Source organism: Drosophila suzukii, unplaced genomic scaffold (assembly GCF_043229965.1).
Source record: "Drosophila suzukii unplaced genomic scaffold, CBGP_Dsuzu_IsoJpt1.0 scf_9, whole genome shotgun sequence".
In the NCBI taxonomy this organism is placed as follows: Eukaryota; Metazoa; Arthropoda; class Insecta; order Diptera; family Drosophilidae; genus Drosophila; species Drosophila suzukii.
In genome coordinates this window covers 1,136,400-1,150,332 of record NW_027255941.1, presented here as the reverse complement: position 1 = coordinate 1,150,332, position 13,933 = coordinate 1,136,400, and the positions used below count along the sequence as shown (strand labels likewise).

The 13,933-nt window shown below is 39.4% G+C and overlaps 1 long non-coding RNA gene across 1 annotated transcript; it reads left to right on the top strand.

Annotated features, from left to right (window-relative positions):
- Positions 1-5,389: 5,389 nt before the first annotated feature.
- Positions 5,390-6,371, top strand: LOC139355121 (uncharacterized). Its single transcript, XR_011605855.1, has 3 exons — positions 5,390-5,772; positions 5,840-5,920; positions 5,983-6,371. It is a non-coding gene; the product is annotated as an uncharacterized lncRNA (long non-coding RNA).
- Positions 6,372-13,933: the final 7,562 nt, after the last annotated feature.

Genomic DNA, 13,933 nt, shown 5'->3' with positions numbered 1-13,933 from the left:
AACTCCCCCACGTGGTACTGCGATCGACCGGGTCAAGTCCGCCAAACTCCGGACAAGATCACAATTCTTTTTCTGATTACTCCTTTTCCACGCAGATATTATTTCTTGGCCGGGATGATCTCAGTTAAAATTTTTATCTAGCATCAATCATTAGCTTCGCTCTTTCAGTGAACGGTCGTGTTTTTGTCTTGCGCTCCGAATTTTTGTTCCTTTTGTCCATAAACCATCGGGCTTAAATTCATATTTTCATACATCTGTATAACTTTTTATGTCCCTAACAACATCCGTTCGCTTCGCGAGTGCGTAGTGATTGTTTTGTGTTTAAATTAACAAAATTAGTTTGCACGTCTAGTCTCTGTGCAGTGTTTGTTGTTATTGTTTTTTCAAATTGCCTTCTTCTTTTCTTTCTCTCCCGCACTGCCGCATAAAACTTGGTTTTTGGAACATCAAAAACTTACGCTCCCCCAGCTTACTCACTCCCGCTCATTCTCTCCCGCTCGCTAACTCTCTCTTGTACTTGTGAAGCTTTATTCTCTTGTCACTGCGGTTCGGAATATCGCGATAATGGCTGTCTGCAATTTAAAGAAATGCAAGTCGTTAATTTCGGCTGGACAACAGAGCATTTCGTGCCATTCGGGCCTGGTACGCGATACAATCGACATGAGAAGTGGCTTACGCTACTGCATTGAATGCATTGTTTATAAAACCCAGGTACTCTCTATAAGGCGGCTTACAAAAAGCACTGTTACGGAATTAATCCGGAACAGCCGTAGAAATACGGATCTGCTTGTGGCGCTTGAGTCGCAGCTCACTAGCCGTATGCTATCTGAGCCCGATTTCCCTAAGCGTAAAAAGATCGCGGACCACGGTAGCCGCTAGTGTAACTCTCTCTGGCGATCCGGGGTCTGCAGCACAGCAGTCGATCTCAGCCGCCGCACAAATGGTACTGAGATCGAAAGCTAAAAAAGATTCGCCCGAGAAATCTGTTATAAATAAAACAATAATAATTCCAAAGCCGCATGTTGACTTAACGTCCGGAGTACCGAATTAAACTGGTAGTGCAGCCGTAAATGCCGTCGTACCAAAACCTGTCCCATGCGTGGACATGTAGTGCGGGTCTTGGAATAGCTTGCAATTCAGGATTGATGAAACTCAGGCTTACATTTAGTTTTATATGTTTTGGCGGAGTCTAAATAGCATTCGCACAGCGAACACTGGCGGGTTTCCGCGCCTTCGGCATCATCCATATTGTATATAAAAACAAGGAAGAACGCTATAGTCGAGTACCTCGACTATCAGATACCCGTTACTCAGCTAAAGGGACAAAAGGGAAATGCGCCACCTACCCCTGATCTCAATATATGGTTATGTGGGCGATAGACAGATTTAAGCGTTATGGGCGTTAGAGTGGGCGTAGCACGCTGCTGAAACAAACTTGCGCTGCGTAAGAAGCTCAGGAATCTGCATGCCATAACAGTAGCCTAGCTCTTATAGTTTCCGAGATCTCAGCGTTCATCCGGAAGGACGGACCGACGGACATGGCTAGATCGACTCGGCTAGTGATCCTGATCAAGAGAGGTCGAAAACGCTTCCTTCTGCCTGTTACATACTTTCCGACGAATCTAGTATACCCTTTTACTGTACGAGTAACGGGTATAAAAATCCTAGTCTAAAACTAAAAAAAAATGTATAAGCTATACAAAAAATGTACTAATGTTAAAACTTATCTCTAAGTTTAAAACTAGCTAGGTAAAGCGAATAAAATTCATAAAACGAGTGTTTCGTTTGCAAGGTCGATGACCTCCGCTGATCAATCAGCTGTCCAACTCTCTGTCCAGAATTACTCAAGAACTGCTCGAATACACAGTAAAAGTCAAATATTGATTGACAGCAAAAATATGAACAAACATAAATTTGAATAAATAAAAATCAAATAAATTCGTAAACAAAAGAAGCAAAAGACATAAATATCATAAATTAATTTAACATCGGACATAAATATTCCCCCTCTGACAAACCTAACAGAGATAAGAAAAGTGCATAGAGAAAAAAAATTAAATGCAATTGCATGCACCACTTGCAGACAGCGGCTTGCCAATCGTACGACCTTCGCGACAATGCCTATAATCCGAGCCGCCTGCTTCGCGCTTTACAATTGCGGAGCATGTTAGCTATGCCTTTCATCGTGGTCAGTGAATCTTTATGTAAATAAAATCCATTGCATATCCAATGCGAATTATGGCAAGCTGATCTGTCTGATGAGTAATTAGGTTACTCCTGTTATATTTAAATTTTTAAATTTTGGTTCATTAATTGTGGTCAGGCAGCGAAATTATAACAAAAATCACAAAACCTGGAGTTCCTATGCGTTTAATGACCATAGATAGAGTTAAAATGAAAGGGTATAATAGTTGGGCTTTTCTTCCTCTTCTTAAAATTTTTGGTCAAGCGTGGACGAATGACTCATCTCTTTGGACACTGTCTCTTCGTTTCCGAAGCGCTTGAGTGAAATTCTAAGTGAGGTTCGAAGCTGGATTAAGTGAAATTATCTGATCTGTCTGATGAGTAATTAGGTTGCTCCTGTTATATTTAAATTTTTGATTTTTGGTTCATTAACCGTGGTCAGGCAGCGAAATTATAACAAAAACAAGGAAGAACGCTATAGTCGAGTACCTCGACTATCAGATACCCTTTACTCAGCTAAATGGAGATATGCAAGCAGCAAAGCGAGATTAAAATGCGCCACCTACCGACGGTAAACAGATTTAAGCGTTATGGGCGTTAGAGTGGGCGTGGCAATTTTTTTTGGATAAGTCGATAGGTATTGACGAGACCAATACATTTCAGTTAAAATTTTTTATCTAGCATGAAAATTGTGGGCGTCACAGGTTTGGGCGGTTTATGTGCGTTAAAGAGGGCGTGGCAAACTTTTTTTGGATCAATCGATAGGTATTGATGAGAACAATACATTTCAGTTAAAATTTTTATTCTAGCATCAAAACTGTAGGAGCCACAGTTTTGGGCAGTTTGTGGGCGTTAGAGTGGGCACTCTTCTGAAACAAACTTGCGCTGCGTAAGAAGCTCAGGAATCGCACGCCATATCTCGATAGCCTAGCTCCCATAGTTTCTGAGATCTCAGCGTTCATCCGGACGGACAGACAGACGGACAGACGGACATGGCTAGATCGACTCGGCTAGTGATAATGATCAAGAATATATATACTTTATGGGGTCGGAAACGCTACCTTTTGCCGGTTACATACTTTTCGACGAACCTAGTATACCCTTTTACTCTACGAGTAACGGGTAAAAATACATTTCAGTTTAAATTTTTATTCTAGCATCATAACTGCAGGAGCCACAGTTTTGTGCAATGTGTGGGCTTTAAAGTGGGCGTGGTACCCTGCTGAAACAAACTTGCGCTGCACAAGAAGCTCAGGAATCTGTATGCCAAATCCCAATAGCCTAGCTTTTATAGTTTCCCAGATCTCAGCGTTTATACGGACATGGCTAGATCGACTCGGCTAGTGATCCTGATGAAGAATATATATACTTTGTGGGGTCGGAAACACTTCCATCTGCCTGTTACATACTTTCCGACGAATCTAGTATACCCTTTTACTGTACGAGTAACGGGTAAAAAAACGTTATAATCGAGTGCTTCGTCTGATAGTCGAAGCACTCGATTATAACGTTTTTTTACCCGTTACTCGTACCCGTTACTTTACCCGTTACTCAGCTAACCAACTTTGAACTGTTGACCAATTTCTAACTACAATTTTACATTTAATATTTATTTTTTGTTTATTTATACATATTTGCTTTCAATTGTGTTATTTAGGCTTTCCATTAACGTACAATTATTTTTTAAGGGCCTTGTTTTTTCTTGGTTAATTTATTTTTAACCTTCGACGCATTTTTACTTGTATATTTGAATTTACATTTAAGAGCTGTGTATAGCCCCTTGCGGGATGTTTATTGACACAAAACATTTTATCCAGCCATTTAACTTTATTATTTTCAAACAAGGAAGAACGCTATAGTCGAGTACCTCGACTATCAGATACCCGTTACTAAGCTAAATAGAGATATGCAAGTAGCAAAGCGAGATTAAAATGCGCCACCTACCGGCGGTATACAGATTTAAGCGTTATGGGCGTTAGAGTGGGCGTGGAAAATTTTTTTTTGGACCAATCGATAGGTATTGACGAGACCAATACATTTCAGTTAAACTTTTTATTCTAGCATCAAATTTTTACTCTACGAGTAACGGGTATAAGTACTGGTAATGCATGGGGACAGCTTAAACGATATACATCGGTATAAATCAAAACGTAGTAAAATAAATATAAAAGGAGAACGATATAAAGATATAATATATAGATAAAATTGGTATAAAAATATTGGATATAAATATGGTTTATATAAAAGTTAAATATAAATGCGGGCTCTTATGCGATGAGTTTGGATTCAAATAAATAAAATAATGAAATTAGAAACGACAAAACTTATAATTTTTTCTAGAACTAATGCAAAGGCGAATCAGATTTCTTTGGCAAAAATATGTGACACATGGCCACAAAACTTGAGCAGCAAAAAAACCACAAATAAATTTCTTTATATTTTCTTCGTTTATCTAAATAACTTTCTGCCACTTTTTTTTTTTTGATTAACTTTAAACTTTTATTTCATGACTTGATTTATCAGTTACGCTAACATTAAAATAGTTATGGGTTCTTAAAATCGCATTCGTTTTTTCTTTATTTTTAATTTGGGATCTTTTCTTTATTATAGCATCACATATAGATGTATTAGGAACTCTTGTTCGCTCACTGAATTACTGCTGGAGTCCTCCTCGAAGAAAGAGCTTTCCTGAGACAGACCTGGAAATTTAGATAATATGTTTTTCTCTTTGGCACCAACGTACCCAGTAATTTACTTTTCTTTTAGTGCATTTAAAGGGGTAACAAAATGACACAAAAAAATGCGATCGAGTCTCCGGGCAGAAATCACAAAATCACTCAAAATTTTAAACCACTCAATTTGGCCTCTGCCTTTCCATCATCACTTTCGCTCGTTAATTTGTTTTTATTTTTATTTTTTCAAAGCATGGCATTGCAAGACTTCGGCGTTTTGGTGCGTTTTTCGGTTTTTCTTTCGCCAATATGCGCTCAATTATTATGCTATTGATTTTAGGTCGCAACTTAAGCGCTAAATTTTAGTCCACCAAACCCTATGCTTTAAAAACTTACCAGCTAGGACTTAGCACTGCGGTGGATATTTAAAACTGTAATAAAATGAATTTTAAGCTAAAATTTTATTCCACCAAACCCTACGCCTTAAAAACTTAGTACACCGCTGGATATTTAAAACTGTTTTTCGTTTCGCTGAGTTGACGGGGATAACTTTTGCACAAAAATTAAATTTTGAAAATATGTTTTCGTCCAGCACAACTTACACCTTTGACGCCACGATTAGAACAGAATAATTTAGACGCCAAAAATGTGGCAGCAACCCATAGCCAAGTAGGTGATATAGAGAAGGGGAAAGGTCTGTTGCTCTCCTTTCCGCTTTTCCTTTGTCACATCCCGCACCGCAGAGCGACACCTAGATGGCGCTAACCATATTTTACATCTGGTTAACTACAAGCGCTACTGTGTAGGTACTCAACCCTTCCCACACACACGCAACAATAAACAAACCGAAGTTTGTATCTCACAACACACCTCGCTGCAACAACGGTCTTGCAGCTGGCCAAAACATTGACGAAATGTAATTAGCTGTAATACCCACAAACATTTGAACACACCGAAACTAACCAACTCTTATACTCTTCCAGGTCCCAGGATGCCATCGGTTATGTTGTGGGCTTCGAGGGGTGAAACCGAAACCTCAGCGCTCCCTCCCATCCTAAGCAGCCGTAGACGATCATCGACATCTTTACCTCCCCTATTACTATTTATTAATTACAGCTATTAACAGGTTAATTTTGCTCCCAGGAAGGGGACTCATAACGCCCGATATAAATTGGATTTTAGGATGTCTGCTTCTTTCGGTCCCTACCTAGGAGTTCTCTCTTCAGCCGATCCAAATCTCCGTGGGATTCACAAGTATCAGCAATACAATTGCGATTATGTTCGCATTATTCTATTGTTCTTGTTTCATATAACGATCATACAAAAATGAATAAAATAAGGATGAGAAATCGATCGCAGTGAATTCAGGTCCTTGCGACAATAAATACGTATTACAAATATAATTTAAGTGAATAGATAAATATGGTGTAATTAATACAATAAATATGTTATTTCTATAATTTCCTTAACAATATAATGTTCGAATAAATAAATAAATGGACGACACAACATAAAAACAAATACTAAAAAAGAAAACCGTATTCCACTCTGGGCGGCCAATCTCATCCAGCTCCCTGGTGACGTAACTCCCCCACGTGGTACTGCGATCGACCGGGTCAAGTCCGCCAAACTCCGGACAAGATCACAATTCTTTTTCTGATTACTCCTTTTCCACGCAGATATTATTTCTTGGCCGGGATGATCTCAGTTAAAATTTTTATCTAGCATCAATCATTAGCTTCGCTCTTTCAGTGAACGGTCGTGTTTTTGTCTTGCGCTCCGAATTTTTGTTCCTTTTGTCCATAAACCATCGGGCTTAAATTCATATTTTCATACATCTGTATAACTTTTTATGTCCCTAACAACATCCGTTCGCTTCGCGAGTGCGTAGTGATTGTTTTGTGTTTAAATTAACAAAATTAGTTTGCACGTCTAGTCTCTGTGCAGTGTTTGTTGTTATTGTTTTTTCAAATTGCCTTCTTCTTTTCTTTCTCTCCCGCACTGCCGCATAAAACTTGGTTTTTGGAACATCAAAAACTTACGCTCCCCCAGCTTACTCACTCCCGCTCATTCTCTCCCGCTCGCCAACTCTCTCTTGTACTTGTGAAGCTTTATTCTCTTGTCACTGCGGTTCGGAATATCGCGATAATGGCTGTCTGCAATTTAAAGAAATGCAAGTCGTTAATTTCGGCTGGACAACAGAGCATTTCGTGCCATTCGGGCCTGGTACGCGATACAATCGACATGAGAAGTGGCTTACGCTACTGCATTGAATGCATTGTTTATAAAACCCAGGTACTCTCTATAAGGCGGCTTACAAAAAGCACTGTTACGGAATTAATCCGGAACAGCCGTAGAAATACGGATCTGCTTGTGGCGCTTGAGTCGCAGCTCACTAGCCGTATGCTATCTGAGCCCGATTTCCCTAAGCGTAAAAAGATCGCGGACCACGGTAGCCGCTAGTGTAACTCTCTCTGGCGATCCGGGGTCTGCAGCACAGCAGTCGATCTCAGCCGCCGCACAAATGGTACTGAGATCGAAAGCTAAAAAAGATTCGCCCGAGAAATCTGTTATAAATAAAACAATAATAATTCCAAAGCCGCATGTTGACTTAACGTCCGGAGTACCGAATTAAACTGGTAGTGCAGCCGTAAATGCCGTCGTACCAAAACCTGTCCCATGCGTGGACATGTAGTGCGGGTCTTGGAATAGCTTGCAATTCAGGATTGATGAAACTCAGGCTTACATTTAGTTTTATATGTTTTGGCGGAGTCTAAATAGCATTCGCACAGCGAACACTGGCGGGTTTCCGCGCCTTCGGCATCATCCATATTGTATATAAAAACAAGGAAGAACGCTATAGTCGAGTACCTCGACTATCAGATACCCGTTACTCAGCTAAAGGGACAAAAGGGAAATGCGCCACCTACCCCTTATCTCAATATATGGTTATGTGGGCGATAGACAGATTTAAGCGTTATGGGCGTTAGAGTGGGCGTAGCACGCTGCTGAAACAAACTTGCGCTGCGTAAGAAGCTCAGGAATCTGCATGCCATAACAGTAGCCTAGCTCTTATAGTTTCCGAGATCTCAGCGTTCATCCGGAAGGACGGACCGACGGACATGGCTAGATCGACTCGGCTAGTGATCCTGATCAAGAGAGGTCGAAAACGCTTCCTTCCGCCTGTTACATACTTTCCGACGAATCTAGTATACCCTTTTACTGTACGAGTAACGGGTATAAAAATCCTAGTCTAAAACTAAAAAAAAATGTATAAGCTATACAAAAAATGTACTAATGTTAAAACTTATCTCTAAGTTTGAAACTAGCTAGGTAAAGCGAATAAAATTCATAAAACGAGTGTTTCGTTTGCAAGGTCGATGACCTCCGCTGATCAATCAGCTGTCCAACTCTCTGTCCAGAATTACTCAAGAACTGCTCGAATACACAGTAAAAGTCAAATATTGATTGACAGCAAAAATATGAACAAACATAAATTTTAATAAATAAAAATCAAATAAATTCGTAAACAAAAGAAGCAAAAGACATAAATATCATAAATTAATTTAACATCGGACATAAATATTCCCCCTCTGACAAACCTAACAGAGATAAGAAAAGTGCATAGAGAAAAAAAATTAAATGCAATTGCATGCACCACTTGCAGACAGCGGCTTGCCAATCGTACGACCTTCGCGACAATGCCTATAATCCGAGCCGCCTGCTTCGCGCTTTACAATTGCGGAGCATGTTAGCTATGCCTTTCATCGTGGTCAGTGAATCTTTATGTAAATAAAATCCATTGCATATCCAATGCGAATTATGGCAAGCTGATCTGTCTGATGAGTAATTAGGTTACTCCTGTTATATTTAAATTTTTAAATTTTGGTTCATTAATTGTGGTCAGGCAGCGAAATTATAACAAAAATCACAAAACCTGGAGTTCCTATGCGTTTAATGACCATAGATAGAGTTAAAATGAAAGGGTATAATAGTTGGGCTTTTCTTCCTCTTCTTAAAATTTTTGGTCAAGCGTGGACGAATGACTCATCTCTTTGGACACTGTCTCTTCGTTTCCGAAGCGCTTGAGTGAAATTCTAAGTGAGGTTCGAAGCTGGATTAAGTGAAATTATCTGATCTGTCTGATGAGTAATTAGGTTGCTCCTGTTATATTTAAATTTTTGATTTTTGGTTCATTAACCGTGGTCAGGCAGCGAAATTATAACAAAAACAAGGAAGAACGCTATAGTCGAGTACCTCGACTATCAGATACCCTTTACTCAGCTAAATGGAGATATGCAAGCAGCAAAGCGAGATTAAAATGCGCCACCTACCGGCGGTAAACAGATTTAAGCGTTATGGGCGTTAGAGTGGGCGTGGCAATTTTTTTTGGATAAGTCGATAGGTATTGACGAGACCAATACATTTCAGTTAAAATTTTTTATCTAGCATGAAAATTGTGGGTGTCACAGGTTTGGGCGGTTTGTGTGCGTTAAAGAGGGCGTGGCAAACTTTTTTTGGATCAATCGATAGGTATTGATGAGAACAATACATTTCAGTTAAAATTTTTATTCTAGCATCAAAACTGTAGGAGCCACAGTTTTGGGCAGTTTGTGGGCGTTAGAGTGGGCACTCTTCTGAAACAAACTTGCGCTGCGTAAGAAGCTCAGGAATCTGCACGCCATATCTCAATAGCCTAGCTCCCATAGTTTCTGAGATCTCAGCGTTCATCCGGAGGGACAGACAGACGGACATGGCTAGATCGACTCGGCTAGTGATCCTGATCAAGAATATATATACTTTATGGGGTCGGAAACGCTTCCTTCTGCCTGTTACATACTTTCCGACGAATCTAGTATACCCTTTTACTCTACGAGTAACGGGTATAATAAATGTATTATTATGCTACAAAATAAACTTCTGACCTTTTATTTCGAGTTAAAATTACAGGTACGGAAAATGGAAAATATTTCCTTGAGTGAGATATGTCGGCTACTTGCGAGTTATTGCGCGGTCGTTATTTCAACCCTTATGGGAACGTGTTAGAGCTAGCAGTTAGCCGTGTGATCGTTGGCGTGAGGCCCATGATCTTGTCAATGGGAGTGCGCCTTCAGACTTGTGCATGTGTCCCTTTTATTCCGGTCAGGTAATAGACAGGTGCGCATGTTCGGGTAGCTCTTGCTTGAATCCCTTTTATGATATGTTTATGACCCGTTTGTGGAAAGGAGAGATCTTGGAAAATTTACCAGTTAAACATTCTGTGGCGAAAAAAAAATGTCTTGTGAGACTTATTTTATTGGGGTTCTTTGATTTCTAAATTAGTTTTTCAATCATAGGAAACGTTATTCCCCAACATGATCGGACATGTCCCTCTAAGGCAACCATCTTTAGATGTTTTGGGTTTGCGACCATTTATATGCTAATTGTCCCAGAACCCGTCTTTCCCAACTACTGCTGTGTAAATTCTAGGCCTTAGATCGCTATGGGTAACTGTTGGTGCTTGGTTGATTATTGAGGGTGCTCCTGTGGACGCGGTGGGCGACCGCGTGACTGCTAGCACGACTGCCGGAGGGTGCTCCTGTGGACACGGTGGGCGACCACGTGACTCCAAACACGGCTGCCAGGGGGTGCTCCCGTAGACACTGTGGGGATTCGTCGATCTTCCGGCGTCTTTTTGGGTGCGTCCCTCGATGCCCGTGCTACCCAGCACTTGCGGCAGCTTGTTGTATGCTTTTTTTGGACTTAGTGTGGCGCAGTCGAATTAAACGCGTGTGAACCCTTTGTAAACTTTAAAAGAAAAGAACGTGGGCGGAATTCGGATGTGGGTCTGTAAAGTTGGCCGCGGTGCAAAAGCCGAGCTTTGTATTGCGACTCTGTTGCAGCTAATTTATGCCAGCTGATCTAATGCAGCTGCAGCTGAGGTCCACTAATTTGGCAAAGCAAAGCTAGGTGCATATTTTCCTATGTATTTGTAGAGCCTTCTTTAAGGCTGACTATAAGTATACGAGCTCGCACAAACGCTTCAGGCGCTGTTACAACCCACACAGCGACAGACTGGGGAGACGCGCAACCAGAATGCAGTCTTAGTATCCTGTAGTTAAATTTTAATGTTAGGACTAGTAAACTTATTGGTAAACTCAAAATTAAGAGAGAATTCAACAAATATATAAAAATAATATAATATAATATATATATATAATATAATATAATAATGAAAAAGTTAATAAAAAAAAAACATGCCTCGCACACTTTAACTCCCACAAACCGCTCAAAACTGTGGGGCCCACAGATTTTATGTCAAAAAAAGTTTTAACTAAACTGCCCACATAACCATATAACCATATATTGGCTCCTACAGTTTTGGTGCTAAAATAAAAATTTTAACTGAAATGTATTGGTCTCATCAATACCTATCGATTGACTCAAAAGTTTGCCACGCCCATTTTAACACCCACAAGCCGCCCACAAACCGCCCACAAACTTAAAAAAATCGTACATATGAACGCGGATATCACGGAAACTATCAAGTATAGAAATATGAGATCTCAGATTTAAATTCCGTAGCCCTGTACGCAGCACAAGTTTGTTACGCACGTATGCCACGCCCAATCTAACGCCCACAAACCGACCAAACCTGTGGCGCCCACAATTTTAATGCTAGATAAAATTTTTTTTGCTGAAATGTATTGGTTTCGTCAATACCTATCGATTGACCCAAAAAACGTTTGCCACGCCCACTTAAACGCCCACAAACCTCAAAAAATCGTAAATACTCGTATGAACGTGGATATCTCGGAAACTATCAAATACAGAGAATTGAGATCTCAGACTTAGATTCCGTAGTCTTGCACGCAGCGCATGTTTGTTACGCGAATACGCCCACTCTAACGCCCAGAAACCGCCCAAACCTGTGGCGCCCACAATTTTCGTGCTAGATAAAAAATTTTAACTGAAACGTATTGGTCTCGTCAATACCTATCGATTGATCCACGCCCACTCTAACGCCCATAACGCTTAAGTCTGTCTACCGCCGGTAAGTGGCGCATTTCAGTCTCGCTTTGCTGCTTGACTATCTCCATTTCCCTTTGGTTCCTTTAGCTGAGTAACGGGTATCTGATAGTCGAGGCACTCGACTATAGCGTTCTTCCTTGTTTTAATCCAATTTTATTATGTAGTGGCCATGCGTTTGTGTCATTTTCTTTACAGTTATAAATGCATTAAAAGAAAATTAAGTTACTGGGTACGTTGGGCGCCATAGAATAATAATGATAATTAGAATATAATTATAAATGTAACGAACATTCACAACTATTCAGGCCAAGATATTTTCTGAAGAAGGGCTCACGCGCATTGTTCTCCGGCTTGGCTCGTCGACTAAAGGTGAAGGTAGTTGCTACTTCTTTCGTATAGCCTTTTTTCATTACTAATTCTAAAATAATCGCGTGAAAGGACAAGCAAAAAAGGGGACAAAATGCTACACATTTTAGCCAGACATTACTGAAATTGTACAGAATTTAAAACTAGTGGATCTAGTGCACTTTACCTAATCTTTGAACACCTGAAAATCTCGGATGTTGATATAGATCTACAGCTGCGGCAACAAAAATAGCACCAGTGTGTAGGCAATTCTTCTTTGTGCTACAGAATGGTAATTTTTTGCAATATTTTTATTCTGTTTGTAAGGGTAAGTAGGGTTACATATCTATTAACTAAAATAAAAGTGGTTACGCCCACAATGCGGATGGTTTTTAAAATTTCGATACATTTATCAAAAAAGTAGCAAAGTTATGCGGCAACAAAAATAGCACCACTTAAATAAAAAACTTAAAAAACTTAAAAATAACGCGATTTGAAAATTTTTTTTGATTGAAATGTATGATTTCATACACCTTAAGGTAAAAAAATATTGTTCTAAAGCTTGGGCTGCAACAACAACAACAACAACGACCGACCTTGACGTCACTAGACACCAGAATCTTCCCTTGGCAAAATTGTTGTCTGGCTCTTTCAAAATAGCTCAAGGGCAGTTTTTTTTCTTCGGTTTTGCATTAAAAACATAGTTTTTTAACATTTCTGCAAAGATTTTCGATGTGTTTTAGTTCTGGGGCTTGTAAGGTCCCCATTATACCATTTAGCTTAAGGGTTTTAAAACTTTGTACGACTTTCTGACTGATTTTTTTTGGGTTATAACCGTGGTAAAGCTTCGGAAATAAATTAGTTTTGTATTACGAATAAAATTGCATCACAATTTCTGAGCTATCAAGGTGAACATGTTGATCCTGTATGGGTTTACATTATGATATGGTACCAACATTATAGTACGAGAATATGCCCATACCATTATACTTGCTTCACCATTATTATTCTTTGCAAATGTGAAATGGGGACTCAATTTTGGATATGTAGGTTACCTGATGTGAATTTAAAGTCTTTTTCATCTAAACATGAGCAATTTTCAGCCGCCAGACCATATAAGAGTGTTCCTTTTATTGTGGGCCTTATTTAAGACTCGCCCTTCAAATTCACCCATGCTCTGCAGTCTAGGGAGATTTTTTTTTTTGACGTCAAGCGCACAATTGATTTTTATGTACATTATATCCAACTTTTTATGTACTTACAAATATTTAAAAAAAAAAAAGCGACTTGATAGGCGCCTAAAACGGGACCTACTTGCATTCATGCAAATGACTTTTTAACAGTTATGGGGTCATTGCGGCTTTCGTACTGCGTGCTATTCTTTTGTGTTCTTGTTTTAGGTAACTACTAATCATTATTTTAAAGAATTCAACGATTCAACTTAACTTATCTTTTGCATTGCCTTTATAAATTAGCTTTTTAAATGTCCTTCTATCTGTATCATTACAGCGCGCTAAATGACCCATTGGGAACACTATTTTATGCATTATTTTACCAATTCACTTAGTAGTACTTATTCTTAATACAACAAAACGAAAAACAGCCAACAAATCTGAGCAAATGAAGTTTTATACCCAAAAACCGTTAATAGTGCTATTTTTGTTGCCGCATAATTATGCTACTTTTTTCATAAATGTATCGAAGTTTTAAAAACCATTCGC